The sequence below is a fragment of the Tursiops truncatus genome, chromosome 4 (assembly GCF_011762595.2).
Source record: "Tursiops truncatus isolate mTurTru1 chromosome 4, mTurTru1.mat.Y, whole genome shotgun sequence".
Classification (NCBI taxonomy): domain Eukaryota; kingdom Metazoa; phylum Chordata; class Mammalia; order Artiodactyla; family Delphinidae; genus Tursiops; species Tursiops truncatus.
The window spans coordinates 128,679,041-128,701,199 of NC_047037.1; the positions used below are offsets into that span (position 1 = coordinate 128,679,041).

The 22,159-nt window shown below is 38.2% G+C and overlaps 1 protein-coding gene across 6 annotated transcripts in view; it reads left to right on the forward strand.

Moving 5' to 3' along the window:
* The first annotated feature begins 724 nt into the window (after positions 1–724).
* Positions 725–22,159, forward strand: part of BACH1 (BTB domain and CNC homolog 1) — an 81,098-nt gene continuing 59,663 nt past the window's right edge. The window contains exons 1-2 of one of the 6 annotated variants that reach the window (XM_033856006.2): positions 725–1,120; positions 15,416–15,532. The gene's annotated coding sequence lies outside the window, so the exon portion shown is untranslated. Of the gene's footprint in view, positions 1,121–15,231; positions 15,533–22,159 lie in introns of those variants that run through there. The other 5 variants (XM_033856007.2, XM_019922446.3, XM_019922448.3 and 2 more) reach the window with 5 other exon arrangements.

The window sequence follows — 22,159 nt, forward strand, 5'->3', positions numbered from 1 at the left end:
TCTGGGACCCCTGTAATTTGAATGTTCATGCACTTAATGTTGTCTCAGAGGTCTCTGAGACTGTCCTCCATTCTTTTCATTCCTTTTTTTTTATTCTGCTCTGCAGTAATTAGTTCCACTATTTTATCTTCCAGGTCACTTATCCATTCTTCTGCCTCAGTTATTCTAGTATTGATTCCTTCTAGAGAATTTTTAATTTCATTTATTGTGTTGTTCATCATTGTTTGTTTGCTCTTTCATTCTTCTAGGTCCTTGTTAAACGTTTCTAGTATTTTCTCCAATCTATTTCCAAGATTTTGGATCATCTTTACTATCATTATTCTGAATTCTTTTTCAGGTAGACTGCCTATTTCCTCTTCATTTGTTTGGTCTGGTGGTTTTTACCTTCCTCCTTCATCTGCTGTGTACTTCTCTGTCTTCTCATTTTGTTTATCTTACTGTGTTTGGGGTCTTCTTTGTCAGCCTGCAGGTTCATCGTTCCTGTTGTTTTTGGTGTCTGCCCCCAGTGGGTGTGGTTGGTTTAGTGGCTTGTGTAGGCTTCCTTTTAGAAGTGACTGATGCCTGTGTTCTGGTGGGTGGGGCTTGATCTTGTCTTTCTGGTGCGCCAGGCCGTGTCCATTGTTGTGTTTTGGGATGACTGAGATCTTAGTATGATTTTAGGCAGCCTCTCTCCTAATGGGTGGGGTTGTGTTCCTGTCTTGCTAGTTTTTTGGCATGGGGCGTCCAGCACTGGAGCTTGCTTGCCATTGGGTGGAGCTGGGTCTTAGTGTTGAGACAGAGATCTCTGGGAGAGCTCTCACCGATTGATAGTACTTGGGGCCAGGACGTCTGGTGGTCCAATGTCCTGAACTCGGCTTTTCCACCTCAGTGGCTCAGGCTTGACTGGAGCACCAAGGGTGGAGCACCAAGACCTCATCAGCCACGCAGCTGGGGTAGATGCCGCTGGATGGACACTTGTGAGAAGAGCTCAGAATTATCAAGAAAGTGGCCATTGGCAAGTGAAACCACAAGAGAAGAGACCCGTGCTATGCCTGGTACTGCTGAGCAATTTTCAGACTTCAGCTCATTCTGGCAACAGGGCGACTGGGTCAGCGATGCGAGGCAGGACGGGGTCTGTGAGGTGGGTGGGGCTCCGCCGTTACATGGCCTGAGGGGCCCGGTCGAAGTCTCGGGGAAGGCCGGCAGCGGCCATGTCTCCGGCCTCCGGCGGCTGCGGCCTCTTTGGGGTCTCCCTCCCCGTGTCAAGTTGCTCTCACTCCTGCTTTGGCGGCCGTGCCTCTACCCTGAGCTTCTTCACCAGGCTAGCACTTGCTGAGGCTCCTCAGTTTCTTAATGGTAAACAGGGATAAGAATAGGAACCATCTGGTCAGATTATCATAAGCATTAAATGTTAATATGTGTAAATAGAATGGTAACTGCCCATGATACAGTTTCAGTTCATGTTAGCTTTATTTATTATTCCCTAACTTTCTTCTGGCAACTTAGTAGCCAAAGTAGAAGGCACAGCATCTGGCATGGTCAATTAGGAATTGTCTACTTAGCTCAGGAAGAGAATTCACAAGAATTGATTTATAAAATGCTGGATTTTTACAAAAATGCTGCAAATGATTGTGACATATGATGTAGATATCCTATATTATGATGTAGATAACATATGATGTAGATATCCTATATTATAATTATGGAGAAGGTATATCATATCGTTGCTTAAGTTTTTTAAAAATTAATTAATTAATTTATATTTTATTTTTGGCTGCATTTGTTCTTTGTTGCTGTGCACGGACTTCTCATTGCAGTGGCTTCTCTTGTTGCGGAGCATGGGCTCTAGGCACGCGGGCTTCAGTAGTTGTGGCATGCAGGCTCTAGAGCACAGGCTCAGTAGTTGTGGCACACAGGCTCTGTTGCTCTGCGGCATGTGGGATCTTCCAGGACCAGGACTTGAACCCGTGTCCCCTGCATTGGCAGGCGGATTCTTAACCACTGTGCCATCAGGGAAGCCCCTTAAGTTTTAACATGTACTGGTTAAATATGATTTAAGGAATAAGATCTTTCATACGCTAAACTACAGTAACACAGTCTTGATGGCAGAAAGAAGTACATATTAGAGGTCTTTCTCTAAAAACTGTATTTGAGATGCTGATCAAAATTTAGCTAGAGGAAGGTACGGAATTTTTCAGATATGAAACATTGATGAAGACTTAGAGGGAAGCTGTCAGGCAGCTCATAAATTGGAGAAAGATCATGTTTCACTGAAGTCAAGAGTGATGGTGTGACTATGTGACTAATATTTCTCATTTTACTGGGTGCAGAAATAAGAGACAAATGAAAGAGAGAGCGAGCGAGAGAGACCTGGAAGGAATTTTATATTTTTCATCGTAAGCTGTAGGATCTAGCTATAAACCACACTTTTTAAGGCGATCATATGTTGGCTGAAAGTGCTTGCCAGGTCTCTGAACACACAGACGCCGAGAAGCCAGATAAACTCTGGGAAACTCGTTTTCCAAATTAAGAGATGTCGCCATGAATTTGAATTAGTTAAGCCAGAGGAAAAAAACAGGATTTGACTCAGCAGTGATTCAGAAATGTTAGAGGTTAGTAACTGAGATAACTACACCTAGGTAATAACGTAGATGATACTGGATGTTTGAGTGTAATGTTCTTTAAAATTTATATTTTGGTTATTTTGGGAAAAACATCAACTAAATGAAAATAGTACTCTATTACATTTTCTTGGGTTTAGTTACGTCTGTCTGTAGGAAACAGCTTTTTGGATAGGAAGGCCGTGTTCAATGGAATGAACAGCTCCATGAATAAACAAGTAAGAGATCTTGTACTTGCCTTGAAGCAGTACTGGCCAATGGTTAAATACAGCTGAGTCGAATGGCCTGGGTCTATGTCCTACTGCAAGGCAATGAATTAAAGGGACACTTCTAACTTCACTAATGATATATTTATAAAGCTAAGCGTAAGATATACCCAATTTTGTACATGTCATAATTGTGATGATCTCTTCCTATTTAATAGAAGTTTGAAGCACATATGGCCATTTAGGTATGGGACTTATTTTAAAATCATGTGATATGTTAAAAGTATTGTGTAGTTTCACACCAGGCAGTAAGGTAGACCCCAGACATTGCCATGGCAAGGAGTCTGAAAGCTTTTCCTCACTTTATCTCATTATCTCATTCTTCTTTCCATCTCCTACTAAAAGACTAAGTTTTACAAGAGGGACCAAGCTGAATTCTAAGTAAATGAGGTGGTATATAAAAAGCACATAACCCAGAGCCTGGCACACAGAAAATGATCAATGGACATGTTTTTTGCTCTTACTGTTATCATCAGTGGTAGAGATATTTATCTTTGCAATATGTTGGATGCTTTGCTGGGTCCTTTATAATTATTATCACATCTACAACTCAAAAGAATGATGAGAAATAGGTGACATTTCTCAGGGGGCTCAGAAAAATTCAGGAGTTTGTTCTTGAGGGTAGGGGGTAGAGCCAGCATTTAAGCCCGATTGGTCCAATACTGGAGTCCTTTCCTCCATACCTCTTAGTCACTCTCCTGCTGATTTCTGGAATTCCAAAGGAGGCTAAGTGGACTTTAGTATGAGGAGGCCATGGAAAACCATTCTTCTGTCCAACCTCTGGTTTCCAGGTTTTATATTTGAATAACTTGATTAATAAGCTGGAATTCACATTATATATATCAATACTTCTATTTGGCCCAAAGGCAAGTATATACTTTCATTAAAGTAAATTCTCATATATCAAATTATATCTTTCTTGGAATTTCATTATAAAATTGGTAATCTGTTCATTAAATATTCTGACCACATGATTTAATATACATCACATTGAAACAGCGACAAAACTGTAAACAGCAACTATTTAAGAGGCAAATTGAATACATTTTAACAAGTTAAAAACTTATTGATGTAAATCCTAGACATTTTGATTTGAAACAAAGCTTAAAAGTCTAAAACAGTTTTCCAACAAAGTCTAAAACAATTCAAACGTTAGAATTGTCTTGGGGAGCTTTGACAGGACATCAGCAACAAAAGCACACGGGAGACCCTCCTCCATAGTGTATGTTTTCACCGTCAGAGAATAGGCATTGTTTGGAAGCTCCCCCTGGTAATTCTAATGGGCAGTCAGGGCTGACAGTCTTGTCTGAAGGAAAAGTAGGAGCACATAATTGAACAGGACCATAATATTTGATGAAATGAATTAAGTACATGGGGCTAAAAACCAAAATCAATGCCCACATCTGTCCAGCATCCATTAAAGAATCTTCCTTTGATCTTGAAACCTCTTCAGGTGCTATTGCCTTCCCTCAGATACTTGTCTCTAAAGAGCAGAGGCTGCTCCTATCCTATTTCCTCACTTTTAGATGCATCTCAAGTCAGCAGCCACGATCTCCAACCTGCTGAACCTGAACTGAGCTTCCACCACTAATTGATTTACTACATGTTAATATATCATCAATACATTAGATATAATAATAAAATATAATACATGATATAATCAAAACATAATACACAATAATATCAATATACATTGAACACCTACCTGAAAACTGCTATGGGTCATAAGCTGTGCTATTTTAATGCCTTACTTTTTAGGGATTGATACGATTATAGAGCTGAATAAAGCTTTGGACACCACCTTATCCTTTGGTTCTCAAATTAGTCGTTTGCTTGTTTTTTAAAGCAACACATCCCTTTATTTGGGAAGCTTATTTGAAATGTCAATAATGAAAGAGAGGGTGGCGTTGCTTTGTTTGAGTGGTGGTGGTGGCAGATGGGCAGCTGTGTCCTGCCCAGCTTTTCAGCCGCCTTCCCCTCAGAGCTAGCCCTTGGAGATTTATACAGATCCTCTGTGTCTCTGAGAAGCACAGTTTAAAAATCACCCATCTAGTCTTGATCCCTTTCAGACAGAACACAGGGCATGCCTACTGCCTTCAGGAAGCTTCTAGGTTTTGTAAATAAAATTACCTATCAGTGGTAAAACATTATAGCTCAAGAGCTCACATTTATATTATATTTATTATGCTCCAGGCACATTTCTAAGTATGTCACAGGTTGCAACTTATTTAATCTTCACAACAGTATTGTGATTGTGGTTATTACTACACTCACTTTATGGTTGAGGACATAGAAGCAGGAGATATTATGTCACTTGCTGGTGTCACACAGCCAGGGAGTGCAGATAAGAGTCATGCTCTTAATCACCAGTCCCCTGCCTGATATATACATGGTGTGTATCTGGTAACCTACACGGCATATATACTATATCTTTTTGCAAATACATTACTTAACCAATAGATCTTTAGAAGTAATGGCTTATCATGTTGTAGACGCTGGAGATACAGGACTGAATAAGAAAGAAAAGGTACCTGCCCTCATGGACCCTGGTAGAAAGACAGACACATCTGTAAATAAATAAGGAAATAAGATGATTGGGGTAGGAATAATGCTATTAAGAATGTACCGCAGGGTAAAGCTGTAAGAGTGACTGGGGGGAGGGTACATTCTACCTCATATAGACTTACTAGACCTCGCTGCTCAAAGGGTGTCAGCAGCTGGGAGCATCAGTGTCACTTGAGAGCTGGTTGCAAAGACAGAATCTTGGCAACCACCCAGACTTACCCCAGAATCAGAATCTGTACTTCTACAAGCTCCCCAGGTGACTCGTGTGCACAGTTAAGCTTGAGAGCACTGAGAAACAGAGAGCAGGTTTCTGTTGCTTAGTGGTCAGGATTCATTTTCCCCCCACCCCTCCCATTCACACACACACACACACACACACACACACACACACACACACACACACGCACTCTGGTTATGTGTATATAAGTGAATAATATAGACTTTGCATTTTGAAATATCATATTATAATATAAAAACATTCCTACTTGGGGCCTCCCTGGTGGCGTAGTGGTTGAGAGTCCGCCTGCCGATGCAGGGGACATGGGTTCGTGCCCCGGTCCGGGAAGATACCACATGCCGCGGAGCGGCTGGGCCCGTGAGCCATGGCCGCTGAGCCTGCGCGTCTGGAGCCTGTGCTCCACAACGGGAGAGGCCACAACAGTGAGAGGCCCGCATACCGCACAAAAAAACCAAAAAAAACAAAAAAAACCCCAAAAAACATTCTTACTCTATTTGCAATGTATTCTCAGAAACGTCATCATTTAAAAACCGTATTTTGTCATAGGACTAATGATATAATTGGTTGCCAAGATTCTGTCTTTGCAACCAGCTCTCAAGTGACACTGATGCTGATTCAACATGAAACGATTCATAGCTCTGACTAAAAACATCATAAAAGAAAAGCTGTAAGTAAAATTTCTATATTCCCCTTTAAAATAGGCAATTTAATGCTTCAACTCCAATTAAATGAATAAAAATATAACATTAATTATATAAAGAGCTTCAATTCGCTGCAAAAATATGCAGTGTATAAAAATATGACTCCAATATAAATGTGCTCTAAATTAGTATGCCAGTTTGAAGCATCATTTAAACATTTAATTAGATGACTGCGTTTGCATTTTGAAGGGAAGATTCATAATTTTCCAGATCACTTTAAAAAAAATCCAATTTTATTTATGCTTATACAACTTTTTTTTCCTGAGGAAATTCCCTATAACAAGTAACATTCAGAATCATACCAATTACCTTAGGGTTTTAAGAAATGACTACTCAGAATACGGAAGTATTATTTCAGGAAAGGTTTGTGACATGTTTCTTATCAAAATCATTTAGAAAACTGAAAACTACCCAACATTCCTCTTCTTTGCGCTGCTCAGTTTCCTCCAAGCTTTCATATAGAAAAAGACAAAAGCCACTGGGCAAAAAGAAGTACAATGTACTCATGTCATTTGAAAGTCAGTTGAATGGGCATCAGTGAAGGGGAACCCTCTTATCCCAGTTTACCCAGGACTTTCCCTGGTTTAGCACTGATTGTCCCAAATGCCAGGAACCCTCTCAGTCCCTGGAAAACTGGAACAGTTGGTCACTCTAGGTCAGTAAAGACCAATTAAGAAAAAAACTAAAAATGCATTTCAACACAACAATCACAGAATTGTGACCACAATGTTGTACTTTATTTTTCTACTTTCAGTGAAAACTCCAAAAGATAGTTAAAATTCAACAACATCACATAGTATCAAATGTTAATTTAATAGTATCAGATGAATAGAACAGATATCTTTGAAAAAATATAGAAATTGCTATCCCCTTCTTCCCTTTCTCAATATTGTGGTGTAGCCTGTTTGAGACAAAGAGAAGAAAAGAAAGTAGAACAATAAGCATTACTTTCATTATTCACCAGAGCATTGGGCTCCAAAATAGAGGTAAATTAAGAAAATATTAGAGATTCCAGCTTTATTCATTTAATTTGCCTAAAACTGAAAAATATAAACTCAGCTTTATTCATATGTAATATACAGATTAATAACACAGAAGTTCCTGACTTAATTTTTGCCAAAGTAATTAAAAGATGTATTAAAAGATGGCACGCATAATTCAAGCAATATAGTTTCACTGACTTTTCCTGTAAAGATAAATGGTAGTTAGAATAATGCTGTATAGCACAGATTTTTGACAAATAAACACACTTAATCTGTCCCTTCAAAGTAAATACGACATTTCAACATTAAGAAAGTATTTATTTTTCAAAAGAAACATGTGGTATGCAAAAAGTCTTTTGAAACAGTTTGAAAACATTTCCAATGTGAAATCCAAAAATGGATATTGAGATCATGCAAGAAAATCCAAGACATACCCACCACTTATAACTGTGTTTCTTAAACTGAGATATATATATATATATATATATATATATATATATATATATATATATACTTATGAATGTGCTAGTAAGAGCAGATTAACACAAGATAAATGTGTCACATAATTTTGGGCTATCAATTGTACTCAAAGATCAGCGATAAAAATATTACTTTATATTGTAATAAAATGATTATATTTTAGAGTAATGACAAAAGATTACAATGAAATGTTAAACTTCAAATGAATTTTGAAGTTTGTACCAAGTCCCCAGCTTTGATAAGGAGAGTTGGGAAAGAGGTGTAAGGGGGACTAACTGCAAGTTCCAGTTCTTGTAGCATAAGGGGTACGTACATTCACAAAAAAGTCTGAGGTTTACTATCGCCCTATAAGGAGCTGTCATGACATTTATATAATATTTTGGAATTGCTTTCTAATTGTTTTAGATACAATTTTTCTTCTCATTTAGATTGTGTTCTTCTCCAGGACAGGGTTATATTTCTCATTTGTATGTAAGGATAGTACTAAGGTTATAGTAGCTTTTAATTTAAAAAAGAAAAGAAAAGTCTTGAATAGCTGTTGAATGTTTTATGTATTACTAGTGGGCATATAAATAGAACTTATCACTTTGGAAAATAGACTGCCATTATCTCTTAATGCTGAATATTCATATATCAGGTGACCTGGCAATTCTACCCTTAGGAATATATCCAAGAGAAACTCTTGCCAATGTATAATGGGCAAGGTAAGAACACCCTGTAAGAATGTTCATAGCAGTATTGTTCACAATAGCAAAAACCTGGAAAAAACTCCAATGCTAAACAACAGGAGAGTGGATTAAAGAACTATTGTATAACCACACAGTAGAATATTATACAGCATTCTTAACTAATAAAATACTGTAACACTTACCACAGGATAAATGTTACATATTCAATATCAAGTGGAAAATACCAAGTACCAAGAGATTATCTACAGCTTGCTACCTTTTTTTAATAAAGGTGAAAACAAAAGTATACATGTTTTAGAAATATATACAGATAAAAATGTTTTTAAATGCTTGTTGAATTTAATATAATTTTAAAACTGATGATTTTCTTATGCAGTACTTCATAAGCATTAGATTTTAATTAAGTTTCTGGTAAGCTAAAATATTTTTCTTACAGTTTTCTACATGAAAACCATATCAACTGTTAATATAACATTTTACTGCTATCCATTTTTTATTCCTTTTATTTATTTTTCTTGCCTTATGGAACTGGCTATTACCTCCAGTATATTGTAAATGACAGAAACATTGCAGAGAAATAGTGAAATATATACGAAATATATCATATTCAAGTATTAGAAGATTCAAGATTAAGATATAAATTTCCCCAGAAATGATCTATAGACAACACTATTCAGAATAAAATCTCAGAATGCTTTAAGAATTTTTTTAGTTTCTAAAATTTTTATGGACTGCAAAGGACCAAGAATAGCCAAAAAATTCTGAAAAAACAAGAAAAACATTGGATAATTTACATGCCTGATTTTAAAACACACTTTAAAATTACCATAATTGAGATAGTATAATATCTGTGTAAGGATAGACCAAAAGAGCCAAAGGAAAGAATAGCCCAGAAATTGTTCCACAGTTACACGGTAATCAATTTTTGACAAAATGCCAAGTCAAATCAATGGGGGAAATAATTTCAATAAATAGTGTGGAAAATTTGGATGCCTATATGAGGAAGAAAATTAACCTTGATATCTACCTCATGCCACCTGCAAAAATGTATTTAAGATGGAAAATAGACCTCAATGTAAAAGCTAAAATGATAAAACTCCCAGAAAAGACATAGGAGAATAGTTTCAAGATTTTACAATTGGCATAGATTTCTAGGATGGGACTCAAAAAACACTAATCATAAAAAGCAAACTTGATAGGGGGGACTTCAGAATAATACACCAACAAAAAAATTAAAAGGCAAGCCACAGAAAAGACTGGGATCAAATGTTCTGTCTGTCTTTCTCTCTCACTCTCACTTACACTATATGTGTATATGCCTCTTGTATCCAGAACACATAAAAGAACTCTTAGATATCAGTAATAAAAGTATAAATAATCAATAGACAATGGGCAAAAACTTGAATAGATACTACCCAAAAGAAAATATGGGGATGGCAAATAGACACTTGAAAAGGTGAAAAGATTATTATTAGTTGTCACTGAAATAGAAATACACCTCAGTGTTTAAAAGATTGACAGTATCAAGTATTGGAGAGCATGTGTGGAATGCTTACACATTGCTGATGGAAGTGTAAAATGTTACAAAATTTGAAAAACAATTTGGCAATTTCTTATAAAGTTATACATACACCTATATGACCCCCAGCAATTCCATTTCTAGGGAAATAAGGGAGCTAAAAATATATATCTACAAAAAACATGTACAAGAATATTTATAGTAGCTTTATCTACAACAGTCCAAAGCTGAAACAACCCAAATGTCTTTCAACAGGCGAATGGATAAACAAATTGTGTTTCAGCCATACAAATGTATACTCAGCAATAAAGTGAATGAACTACTCACACATGCAATAAATAACATGGTTGAATCTACTTTCTGATTCCTTTACATAAGCCTTAAGATCAGGCAAAACTAAACTATGTTAATAGAAATCAGATCAGCATTGCCTGGAGGAGGAGAAGGGGGAGAAGGCAAAGGGGCATGAGGGACTTTTCTGAGATGCTGGAAATGTTGTACTCTGTGATTGGCATTACACATATGTCTACATTGTCAAAAGTCACAGAACTGCACACTTAAAATCGTGCAGCTAATGGTGCATAAATTTTATCTCCTTAAAGTTGATTAAACAAAACCAAATGCAATTAAGAGATTGAAAGTCAAGACACAGGATGAGAAAAAAACTGACAAAGGACATATGTCCAGAATGTATACTTGAAAAATATCTTCTTGGGACTCATTAAGAAAAATACAGACAATCCAATAGAAAATGGCAAAAGACTAAAGTAAGACTTTACATAATAGGATTTTGAAATAGTGATTATATTATAATAGGATTTTGAAATGGTGATTATATTTATGAAATGGGATTAATATCTTAGAAATGTAAGTTAAAACCACAGTGAAATATCATTACATGACTACCAGAATGGGTGAAACTTAAAAATGAACAATGCCAATTGTTTTGATGGATGTGAAACAATTGGAACTCTCATACATCACTAGTAGGAATGTATTTTAAACAACCGTTTTGGAAAATTGTTAGGCAGTATCTACTAATGCTGAACATCTGCATACCCTTTGACCTAGCAATTCTACTCCTAGTTTTATACCCAATACATACATGTATATTCATTCACCAGAAACATTTGTATGTTCATGGTAACTTTATTCATAATAGCCCCAAAATAGAAACAACCCACATGCCCACCAATAGTAAAATGAATACATACATTGTAGTATATTCATACACAACAATGAAATATGCATATTATGGCTACTCCTAATAACAGGGACGAATTCTGCAAAAATAATGTAGAGCTAAAGCAGCCAGACACAAGACTGTATACCATACAGTCTCACTTACATGAAGTTTACAAAAACAGGCAAAATTTATGGTGTTAGTTTCAGAATAGTGGCTATCTTTTAGGGACACAGGTAATTATTGGGAGGCGCCACCAGGGATTCATCTGGGGTAATGGGAAATTTGATATATTGATCTAGGTTGTGGTTAAATACATGTATTCACATACATGTGAATTAAAAAATTTAAGTTGTACACTTATGATTTGTTCATTTTTCTGTATGTGTGCTTTACTTCAATAAAAGGTTTATTAAAATAAAAGAAATGATGAAGGCCTGAAGCAGTGGGAATAGAGAGAAGGGGAGAAAAGTACCAGATATTAAGGATATTACAGAGGAAAAATCCACGGGATTTGGTGATTGGTTTTGAGGAAGCCAGAGGAATCATAGAAGAGAAAAAGGTAGACTGGCAGAAGGCCGTTGATACTATTAATGGAAGTTGACATATAAACAACAAGGAGTTCGAATTGAGGAGGGATATGTGTGTAGTAAGATAATAAGGTGGAAGTACTGAGTTAAGAAATTTTGGGACCATGAATATGCCCAGGGGTAATTGAAAATAAAGATCTAAAGGTTAGAAATAGGTTAGGGATAGAGATATTGTCCTATTATCATTATCGTATGAGGTAGTTTTCCCATCATTATTATTATTATTTTTTTTAATTTTATTTATTTTTGGCTGTGTTTGGTCTTTATTCCTGTGTGCAGGTTTCCTCTAGTTGTGGTAAGCAGGGGCTACTTTTTGTTGCAGTGCGTGGGCTTCTCGTTGCAGTGGCTTTTCTTTGTTGCAGAACACGGGCTCTAGGCATGTGGGCTTCAGTAGTTGCAGAGCGTGGGCTCAGTAGTTGTGGCTCTTGGGCTCTAGAGCTCAGGCTCAGTAGTTGTGGCACACTGGCTTAGCTGCTCTGCGGCATGTGGGATCTTCCTGGATCAGTGATCGAACCCGTGTCCCCTGCATTGGCAGGCAGATTCTTAACCACTGGGCCACCAGGGAAGTCTCTCCATCATTATTATATGAGGTATTTAGGTTACCCCTTTTTGTGGATTTCATCTTGACTTTATTACACACTGTGGCATGGTGTGTAAATGTATCTCTTTTGACTCTTCTAATTGCTCCTTCCTTATATATAACCTCATCTGTTTTTGAATTGATTGGATGGAGGTTTCCCACTTCACCTGACTTCCTATATAAGAGCTCTTAATTGTTTGTTTTAAATATGATTTTGGGTGTTATTTCGTTATCTTGGCAACTTTTATGGTAGCACAACCAGTCCATTCTAAATTTGTTTGCATTGTGTGGTAAAATGCCTTTTTCTGTGTTTGAGGTTTGTTGAGTTTCTTGGGTATATATGTCTATGGTTTTCATCAAATTTGGAAAAGTTTTCAGCCATTATATCTTAAATTTTTTTTTTCTGTCTCCTCTCTTCCTTTGGGAACTCCAATAACACGTACGTTATGCTGCTGTGGTTGTCACACAGTTACTTGATGCTCTTTTGTCTTCTTTTCTTTTCTTTCCTCTCTTTCTTTCTTTCTTTCTTTCTTTGTTCAGTTGTTTATTCTATTTTATTTTGGACAGTTTCTATTGCCATGTCTTTAAATTAACTAATCCTTTCCTCTACAGTGTCTAATCTGCTGTTAATCCCATCTAATTGATGGAGTATTCATTTAAAACACTATTTTTTTTCTAATAGTGGGATTTGGGTCTTTTCAATATATCCAATAACTCTACTTAAAATGTTTAATCTTTCCTCTACCTTCTTGAACATATGGAATATATTTACAATAACAGTTTTAATGTCCTTGTCTACTAATTCCATCATTTGTATATCTATTATTTCTTTTTTTTAACATCTTTATTGGAGTATAATTGCTTTACAATGGTGTGTTAGTTTCTGCTTATAACAAAGTGAATCAGTTATACATATACATATGCTCCCATATCTCTTTCCTCTTGCGTCTCCCTCCTCCCACCCTCCCTATCCCACCCCTCTAGGTGGTCACAAACCACCTAGCTGATCTCCCTGTGCTATGTGGCTGCTTCCCACTAGCTATCTATTTTACGTTTGGTAGTGTATATATGTCCATGTCACTCTCTCACTTTGTCACAGCTTACCCTTTCCCCTCCCCATATCCTCAAGTCCATGCTCTAGTAGGTCTGTGTCTTTATTCCCGTCTAACCCCTAGGTTCTTCATGATCTTTTTTTTTCTTAGGTTCCGTATATATGTGTTAGCATACGGTATTTGTTTTTCTCTTTCTGACTTACTTCACTCTGTATGACAGACTCTAGGTCCATCCACCTCACTACAATAACTCAATTTCGTTTCTTTTTATGGCTGAGTAATATTCTATTGTACATATGTGCCACATCTTCTGTATTCATTCATCTGTTGATGGACACTTAGGTTACTTCCATGTCCTGGCTATTGTAAATAGAGCTGCAATGAACATTTTGGTATGTGACTCTTTTGGTTTTTTTTCTGTGGTACGCGGGCCTCTCACTGTTGTGGCCTCTCCTGTTGCGGAGCACAGGCTCCGAACATGCAGGCTCAGCGACCATGGCTCACGGGCCCAGCCACTCCGCAGCATGTGGGATCTTCCCGCACCGGGGCACGAACCCGTGTCCCCTGCATCGGCAGGCGGACTCTCAACCACTGCACCACCAGGGAAGCCCTCTTTTTGAATTATTATTTCTTGATCTGTTTCTATTGATTGGTTTTTCTTTTATGATGGATATTCATATTTTCCTGCTTCTTTGTATTCCTGGTAATATTTGATTGGATGCTGTTCATTGTGAATTTTACCATGTTAGAGTCCTGGATATTTTTTTATTCTCATAAATATTCTTGATTTTTATTAAGATGAAGTTATGAAAACAGTCTGATCTTTTCAAGTCTTGCTTTTAAGCTTTGTTAAGTGAGACAAGAGCAGTCTTTAGCTTACGACTAGTTTTGCCCCACTATTGAGGCAATAACTTCCTGAGTGCTCTATTCAAGGCCCCATGAATTATGAGATTTTCTACTTGGGCTTGTAGAAGCCTGAACTATTCTCAGCCCTGTGTGAGCTCCAGTATTTGCTCTTTTGGTCCTTTTAGGTGGCTTTCCCCCATCCTCCAGCATTTTCCTCACAGCATGCACTGACCATTACTAAACTGAGGACTTGAGGGGGATTATATATAGATTGCTAGAGTTCTCCCTCTGTGTAGCTCCCTTTCTTCAGCATTCTGCTGAAGAATGAATTCCAGCTGCCTTGGTTTCTCCAGCCTATATACGTCCAGCTCCATCTCCTCAACTAAGTTGACCATGAGGCTCCACCTGGGTTCACTCTATCTAGGTAGTAGTCTGGGGCACTCATAGGACTCATCTTATGTGTTTCTCTTTTCTCAGGGAACACTGTCCTATGTCGTCAGAATCCAATGTCTAAAAACCATTGTTTCATATTGTTTTTGTATTTCTTGGTTGTTTCTGGTAGGAGGGTAAATCTTGTCCCTATTACTCATCTTGGTCATAGCAGAAATTCAGATGCCTTCTTTTGCAAACACTTTTTTCCTTTCTGCTTTCTTTTAAAAGAATGTGGAGAGGGCTTCCCTGGTGGCGCAGTGGTTAAGTGTCCACCTGCAGATGCAGGGGACAAGGGTTCGTGCCCCAGTCCGGGAAGATCCCACATGCCATGGAGTGGCTAGGCCCGTGAGCCATGGCCGCTGAGCCTGCGTGTCCGGAGCCTGTGCTCCGCAATGGGAGAGGCCACAACAGTGAGAGGCCCGCTTACTGCAAAAAAAAAAAAAAAAAGAATGTGGAGGGTTACTTGTCTCATCCTTTTCCCAATGGCAGTCTCATAAATCTTACATATTTCTATTTATGAATAAGCAGTAAACAGGCCACACCTATCTGCCTTTCTTCCCTGGGGAACCAAAGGAAGCATACCTTGCATTTCTAGTATCTCCTATCACTGAATTCTATCTGTGTGACTGATACTATTTATTGAAAGAAGGTTTAGTTCTAGCCCTCCTTTTTCTTTTTAATGCCTTTCCAGGTGCTTCTGACACTATCTGATTGAAATACTGAATTTACACTGATGGAGTGGCCAAGAGTACAGAAACTGGCATCAGTCAGAGATGGATCTGAGTCCTGGCTCAACTACGCAATAACAGTAATGTTCCTTGAGCTCTTAATACCTGGCTAGGCACCATGTTGAGGGCTTTAACATGAATTATTTCACTTAATTCTCACGACAACACTACCTAATACCAAAGTTGGTATTATTATTGTAAGTTACAAAATGGTGATCAGCATCAAGAGTGAAAATGCCTGAGTTGAATCCTGGCATTACCCCTTACTAATTTTGTATTATTGCGCAAGTCCTTTAACCTCATAGGGCTGCTCTGAGGACTATAAGAGAAAAGAAATATAAGGCATTTAGCACAGTGATTGGTACACACAAGTGCTCAATAAAAGGTGACTAGTTGCATTACTTTTCTGTGAAACTCTGAAAATAAAAGGGATCTTACTTTATAATATTCACAGACATTTTAGAAACTCAATAAAGTGGCCATGAGAGTGTACCTCCTAGACCTTGAACTTGGATATAATTGTAATGGACCAAAGGTCCCACCTGCTAAGCTTTGGAATGCAAAAGTACATTTGTTCAAAGCCAGTGATGGAGTACGTGGGGAATATTAAGGCATACCTATTCATGGAGCCACTGGACTCCTACCAGTGTCAGTTTAGGCCCAAGGACATCCTGATGCCTTTGCTTGAACCCTCATTAGGCTGCACCCCATTCCTAAGACACTTCCATGCAAACTTATCCCCCACTCTCCTTTGCTTAAGGTCACACTTTTGGAGTGTTATGACTCTGCCCGTCTTTTCTGGCTCCCTCCTCACTTCCTTTCACATAGGCATTCCTCCCCATCAAATACTTGCATGTTTAATCTCATCTTGGAGCCTGCTTTTTGGAGGGCTTGTACCAACAACACACTTGAGTTCTTGTTTGGTTTACCCTGGTAATTATGCTAATCATAACTTGCAGAGAGTTTTTTCTGGCCCCAATCTCAAGGAGCTGATCACTACTGTTCTCCTTAGAAGTCTCTCTCCATTCCTGCACTGGTTCCTTTGACTTCATTCATTTAATTTCCCACCATATTTTAACACTGAGAGCCCCCTCCCCCAAACATAGCCTTCTCTGATTTTCCTTCTTTCACGTTATACTTAGTAGACCCTTCTCCATTTGCTCCGTTTTCTCTTCAGAATGCTCGAATTGCGATCCTTTAGCAGAATGTTCAGTGGGGTCTGCTTCCTAAACCTCTGCGCTTTCTCAACTTTTCCAAAAAAAATGTGATTGAAGAGTTTTATTTCTCAGCATGTTTCTTTTCCACTGTTTTGAAGAGTTGAAAGGGTTTATGAAAACACAGGCAATGATATCTCTCCATCCTTACTATTTTTACATATTTAATACATATGCACATATGTTAATATAATTGATTTCCACTTAAAGCTAGCCATTTGCTGTAAACTCTAGGAAAGAGGTTTGTCTTCTAAAAAATACACCAGACACATAACTGACAAAATAAAAAATCCCCATCGGGGAAAAATGACCTTAAAAAATTCAAACACTGAGATTGAATTTCCCAATTATGCCTTTCTTTGATAGCCGCCAAATACAGGTATATATTTAAAATTAATAAATGAACTTTTTTACTGCAGCGGCAAGAAGGCTGTCTGTTGAATTCTATAGTTCAATAAAAGCTATAGAATATGTGACCTCCTTGATCTTTGCTGATTCACTCATGTACTCATTCAGTCAACACACTGTCATTGTTTACTGTGTGTGTAGTTATGTCAGGTGGTGAGGAGGTGAGAGTAGGAGAGAGACCCTTGAGAGGGAAGTCACTTTTTTAAAAAAATTTTTAATTTTTTAATTTTTTGCGGTACGCGGTCCTCTCTCTGTCGTGGCCTCTCCCGTTGCGGAGCACAGGCTCTGGACGCGCAGGCTCAGAGGCCATAGCTCCCGGGCCTAGCTGCTCCGCGGCATGTGGGATCTTCCCGGACCGGGACACGAACCCGTGTCCCCTGCATCGGCAGGTGGACTCTCAACCACTGCGCCACCAGGGAAGCCCGGGAAGTCACTTTTGATTGCAGTCTACTTTTGAGAATTTCCATGCAGATATCCTTAATGCAACAAAGTTATGCATAATAGAATTTTACATTTTTGTGATTCCTTTTTATAACTCTACATTCTATATACACTTCCTTGAACTTAAATACTCATTCAGTGTAATACTGGACAAATAAATTACTTCTCTGACCCTCAAATTCCTCATCATGAAAACAGGGATGGGCATACTTCCACTGTTTTGGTTGTCATGAAGGTTAAATTCAGTAATGTATCAATGTACTCTAGCTCTGTGCCCAGCATTCAGCAACTGTTGGTGTGTTCCTCTACCTAGGCAACTCAAAATCTAAATTAGTTCTGGTTGTGTTAAGAAGAACTGAAACACTACTTAAGCTGAAAACATTCACAGATGGGAAGCAGGCACATAGAAGTTAGCACAGCTAAGTGGTAAGGCAAGAGTTAAACTCTGAGCTTGCCCCAATTACCAAGCATTTATTTATAAAATAAGACAAAAAGCATCTTCACTTAGGTCTTAGGTCAGGTTTCCCAGAAGCAGACCTTGGGACAAGGATTCGTGTGTAAGCAATTTATTTATTATTTATTATTTCCTCCCGGGGAAATTCAGAAAGGAAGTGAAGGAAGAAGAATAGGGAAGGGGAGGAAGACAAGGGTGGCATCTCAGGCAAAAGCTCTGCAGAAAGTGGGGTCAGCCTGATTCCTTGAGGAAATGTGGAGATCAAGTTGGACTGTGGAGTTGTACCAACTGAGGCAAGGGAGCTGGGCTTTCCTACTCCTGTGCCCATCAGCTAACTACGACCCAGGGGAGGTCAATTTGAGGCATTTCTGGATCTGCATGTGTGATGGAGTTCGGGGAAGTAGCTTCAGTAGACTAAGGGGAGTCTTCTAAAGAAGGGCTGAAGGTGCTGGCCATTGAGAGCAAAAGCACATGGAAGCTGGAGAGATGCACAATGATGGTAAAGGGGTCCAAAGGGCCTGGGTGGGTCACCAACATTGTCCACTATACCCCCAACCCACTCCTGGAGAAGTTGTTCCTGTGGTTTTGTTTTTACCTTAGAAGAGGCTGCTCTCAAAGTACACATACATTCCCTACCCTGACCACTAGAATCTAGCTAGTTAATAACCGAGATTTAAATTTAAGTTAGGGTAAAAAGCTCTTGGATAGTTGCACACTAATAAATTAGTGTTCCCATCATATAACTGCGCAAGTACAAAATCCTCTGTGTCATCACCTTCCTACTTCACCAAGCTATCTATTATTTTCTCAGAATCAGCAAATTGTCTATATGTCTAAATATTCTTGGCTTCCAGAATAATAAAGTTAATACTTATGCAGCTTGTGCTATGTGTTGTTCTAAATGCTCTCTGTACATTAACTCATCTAGTATTTACAACTATCCTAAGAGCATTACCTTCTTTATGGTTGAAGAAACAAGGACAAATGGTTAAGGAGTAGAGCTGGGATTCAGACAGTCTGGCTCTAGAGTCCACGCTTGTAACCTCTATGCTGAAATGCCTTCCTATGAGGACAGGATTCCCTCCAAAAGCAGCCTACATTGATTTGTGTTCCATCCACTTTCTCATCAATGACTCTCTGTCAATCTGAGTTGGACTAATAAGAACTCAAGACTAATAAATAATTAGTGCCTGAACTTGGTCATTAGCAAGGAAGAGCAGCTTGGTAGGTAGCGGGAAGCCCAATTTAGCTTCCTCCCAGCTTCTGTTCTAGGCCTTCCCTGGCTTACTCCATACACCCTTCCAGCAGGACTCCACAGAGGCCAAGATTTTGCCATTTTTGACCATGATAGGTAAAATTGATTTACAGATCTCCTACAAATCATTCTATAATAGAGTTGATAGACAATTTTTACAGAAATGATCACAAATCGTACTTAAAAAATAAAGGCTATAGCTGCACATTGTACAATGTAAAGCTTTTAAACATGCATATAAATCAATGTAAGAGGACAATATTGAAATCCATGGATTCAAATTTATCTACTTGTACTAATTTAGGGGATCCTCAGGGAAACTCAGGTAGAGGAGAAGGGCTCTTAGTAAAGGAGCCCAAAGAGCTGCAGGGCATTCTTTGCTAGCTTTTGGCCTGAAAACTCAGCTTCCTCCTTTCAAAAATGGCATAATTCGAGGAGCGGCTGGGTCCGTGAGCCACGGCCGCTGAGCCTGCACGTCTGGAGCCTGTGCTCCGCAACGGGAGAGGCCACAACAGTGAGAGGCCCGTGTACCGCAAAAAAAAAAAAAAAAAAAAAAAAAAGGCATAATTACTGTATTATCTACCTTAGAGGATGGTGTATTAAATGAAACAAAATCCATGAAAATGCTTTGTAAATTATCCAGTATTAAATACACACACTAGTATATTGACTGATAGAGCTGAATCTTTCCTATTTTTATACTTGTATGACATTTGTTGTCCTTTATTTTTCTACTGATCATGATGAATTTATAACTTCTTAGGATGTTATTTTCAGCATCATACTTAAAGATGGACTTTTAATAAAAATTTTACTGAATAGGTAACACTTGTTTCCAAAAGCTGTGCCAGCTCTTTGCAATAATTCTGAAAAAGTCTCTGTCCGTATCCTACTATTTAGCATTCAATGCCCTCTACTACCCTTCCTGGCCCCATCATACTTCTTTACGTGGCAAGGCTCCCAAGTATAGCTTCCAACTTTCTTCTACTTACTTCCACTTTCCTATAAATATGCATTTGAACCTCATTCATTATGACTATTTTTATAAGCTTATCCTCACTAGAGTAATTGTGACTGTCCTTGAAGGTGGCTTAATGTACTTGCCTTTGAAACAATTTTTATTTTAACAGAGAACTTCTGAATATGCAAAACCTTTATCCCCCAAAATTAATCTCCAAGGGATTTCAGGCACCAAGTAGAGAAGTACGAAAGGCAAAGCTTGATCTCTCTGGATCTGGTAACAGAAATATGGATTTTTGTCTATTAAAAATGATAAAAATGTCTATGATTATTTTTGGTTCCTTTCTATGACACATCATGTGGCACTTGCAAATGGTTCTATGCTTGACTTCTCATTGCTAAGGATAAAGCATCAAATTATGTTAGAGCTTATTTTTGGAAACCAAAGGGGCACATGTAGTTAATTAGACATGTGCCCTAGGTTTCCTTTCCTTGTTTATCCTAAGGGCTATAAAAAAAAATCCCAATAGAGTTTCTTCTGGAAATCTTATTTACTCAGGAGGCAATTTTTTTTAATGTTCTCATCAATTTAAATTGATGCTTTTAGAACTCTAAGTTTAACATTAATTCTAAAGCCTCCTTTTACTTAGGAAAAATTTCTCAAATTATTAGTATAAAATGATATTTCCCTTTACTGGATGGAATTCAACATCTCCTAATTTCTACAGCTTCATTGCATAGATGTGGATTTTTTTTTCTTTTTTTAACATCTTTATTGGAGTATAATTGATTTACAACGTTGTGTTAGTTTCTGCTGTATAACAAAGTGAATCGGCTATACGTATACATATATCCCCATATCACCTCCCTCTTGCGTCTCCTTCCCACCCTCCCTGTCCCACCACTCTAGGTGGTCACAAAGCATGGAGCTGATCTCCCTGTGCTATGCAGCTGCTTCCCACTAGCTATCTATTTTACATTTGGTAGTGTATATAAGTCCATGCCACTCTCTCACTTCGTCCCAGCTTACCCTTCCCCCTCCCTGTGTCCTCAAGTCCATTCTCTACGTCTGCATCTTTATTCCTGTCCTGCCCCTAGGTTCTTCAGAACCTTTTTGTTGTTGTTGTTAGATTCCATATATATGTGTTAGCATACGGTATTTGTTTTTCTCTTTCTGACTTACTTCACTCTGTATGACAGACTTTAGGTCCATCCACCTCATTACAAATAACTCAATTTCGTTTCTTTTTATGGCTGACTAATACTCCATTGTATATATGTGCCATAACTTCTTTATCCATTCATCTGTTGATGGACACTTAGGGTGCTTCCATGTCCTGGCTATTGTAAATAGAGCTGCAATGAACAATGTAGTACATGACTCTTTTTGAATTATGGTTTTCTCAGGATATATGCCCAGTAGTGGGATTGCTGGGTCGTATGGTAGTTCTATTTTTAATTTTTTATGGAACCTCCATACTGTGCTCCATAGTGGCTGTATCAATTTACATTCCCACCAACAGCTCAAGAGGGTTCCCTTTCCTCCCCACCCTCTCCAGCATTTATTGTTTGCAGATTTTTTGATCATGGCCATTCTGACTTGTGTGAGGTGATACCTCATTGTAATTTTGATTTGGATTCCTCTAATGATTAGTGATGTTGAGCATCCTTTCATGTGTTTGTTGGCAATCTGTATATCTTCTTTGGAGAAATGTCTATTTAGGTCTTCTGCCCATTTTTGGATTGGGTTGTTTTTTTGTTATTGAGCTGCATGAGCTGCTTGTATATTTTGGAGATTAATCCTTTGTCAGTTGCTTCGTCTGCAAATATTTTCTCCCATTCTGAGGGTTGTGTTTTCGTCTTGCTGATGGTTTCCTTTGTTCTGCAAAAGCTTTTAAGTTTCATAGGTCCCATTTGTTTATTTTTGTTTTTATTTCCATTTCTCTAGGAGTTGGGTCAAAAAGGATCTTGCTGT